The following is a 2,442-nucleotide window of genomic DNA, read 5'->3' as shown; positions in this document are numbered from 1 at the left end:
TCGTCCCTAGTCCCCTAGCCCCTTACAATCACCCACAATTGTTCAGGGCACATCAAGGGCAGGCCATACCTGGGGAGCTTGTCTCGCCTAGGGTTAGACCTGTCACCCTGACCCACTTGCACAATTTTCTTTTACACTCTGCCTTAGTACCATTGCAATCAGTGGTGATAAGCACCGCATGATTGGCCATGAATAGTACACCGTACTCATCAAGCAAGTCCAATAGTTTCCAGCTACTGAAAGTGCGGTGTCCTTGTATTCCATTATGCTACATCGTGCAGTCACAATGCAAAGGATGTCTCATATGCCTTCACGCGTACTCCTTCTCCACATGGACAACTTTTCTTCATCCACGAATTGTTATGAGAAACTAGCCCACGGTCTTCTAACTATGTAATATCTAAGTATGCACGAGCACTCACATAATAATTGCACCAAAGTATATCCACAGTTTGGGTCCTCAAGTGCAAGACAATGCTCCAGGCTTGCTTAGCGTTCGACCTGTCTCCCAAACTAATCAAAATATGACTTGTGCACGATGAGAAGCCTAGCACTACCCCTTAAGGAGAGATCACAGGTGAGGTTTTCCAATTGCAGGTATAAGGTGTTGTTTGCTCTTCATCAACACTCAACTTTGATACTTATCCCTTACCATCCAACAAGCCCGCAAGGAATCGTCATGTGCAGAATCTCCAACAAACCAACACTCGTGCTGGCCATCAATGCAATCCCCAACACAGCATAGCCCTACCACCAACTCCAACAACCTTCCACCAGCCACCTTGGCCACCAATAGGTCCCCCAGGACCTTCTGCCACACCACTACCAACACTCCTCCACGGAAACCACAGGCGTCCTTGTCACCCACGTCTTCAGTGCATGCTACAGCCTGCTACCTACGACGGTGAGTGCCATGGGACTGGCACTCGTCTAAGAGGGGGGTAATGTTAACCCCAACACGAAGAAAGCAAAAAGAAGTGGAAAAGACGCAGGGCAAAGGCAAAAAAATGTAGCCCGACTGAAGAAAGAAAAGGAGAAAAGGCCAAAAGTGCAAGGGAAACCTTAAAAGCCCAAGGCAAAGGCAAAAAGGGAAAGGCGTGTTTTAAAATAAAAAGACGCACCCTGAAATCTTGTAAAAGAGCACCGGCCGTGCAATTTGTAAATGTAGATGGGTGGTGGAAAGGAAGCCAGGAAGATAGAAGGACAATGGGAAAAAGGGCCCGGCCATGTAAAAAGGGGAAAAAGGGGATGACTGCCCAAAAGGGATTTAGGGTTTTGTATATAAAGTTGAAAAGTGAATGAGAAGCTCATTCTTGTGTGTGGCCAAAAGTAGCTCTCCTCTTCTTCTTCTTCTTCTTCTTCTTGCTTGCTTGAGCTTGTGCTTGAGAGAGGGAGTGTGAGAGTGTGAGGGTGAGGGACCGAGGAGGAGAAGCTCTCCATCTTCTCCTCTCTTCTTCTCTTCTCTTCTCTTCTCTTGTCTTGCTCACGCCAATGGAGCTTGGAGCTTGGAGTAGGAGGATCGAGCTTGCTTGAAGCTTGCACTTGGATCGTGGAGCTACCGGAGTGCGTGGGAGAGGAGGTAACTCGAACGGCATGGAGGTAAGCTCACTACATCCGTAGATATGGATGGCACGTCAGTTATGTGAGAGGTAGCCATTAGTGCTCGGCTTGGAACGCTTGAAACAATAAGCGGTCCTGGGTCTTGGCGGTTGAGTGAAAGCTCCCACACTTGGTTTGGATGTGGCATGATTTATGACTTTGTGGGAAACTTAGAGATAAAATAATTAAAAAAAGTGAGAAAGATGAAACGTGAGGTGAGGCAAGAATACACTGGTGCAATTTTTGATTCCTATTGGGGCTTATATTAGTCATGCTCAATTGCAATATGCACTTTCTGTAGGGGAGATTTTCTCTTCCTGTGGAGATTCCATCATGGCTCTTTGTTATTGGTATTTCTGTTGCTTTCTCCATAATGGTTCTTTGTGGGGTTGGTTATCTTATGGTGACTAGGACATTGAACGCTTTCGTATAGAGACCTGTGTTGTCCTGCATTCACTTGGCAACTCATGAGAGTACATGCAAGTCATATGCCTCAACCATAATGAACAAGTGTAGCTCAGAGAGGCATCACTTATTTGAATCCCATGGTGTTGACTTCAATGCATATCTCCTGTGATTGATTATCATTGCTTTTGTGTGTGTGCTGGCTTTGCTTTTTTGGTATTATCTATACACAATCACAAAACACATTATTTATTTATATATACATTTATAAATCCATGTCACTTTGTGAGGATAAAAACCAATTGTAGAACTCAGGATTGTAATGGAGCGTGGCACACACATCTAGTACTTGTGGCAGCCTACTCAATAGCAATAGATATTTTGCAACATTGAGTAGCATGGTACCTTGTCCGAGTCTACTGGCAACATGTAGCTCCT

Source organism: Lygodium microphyllum, chromosome 23 (genome assembly GCF_053477565.2).
Source record: "Lygodium microphyllum isolate KBCC chromosome 23, Lygodium_microphyllum_v1.1.10, whole genome shotgun sequence".
NCBI classification, from domain to species: Eukaryota; Viridiplantae; Streptophyta; class Polypodiopsida; order Schizaeales; family Lygodiaceae; genus Lygodium; species Lygodium microphyllum.
Note: the sequence above shows the minus strand (reverse complement) of the source record.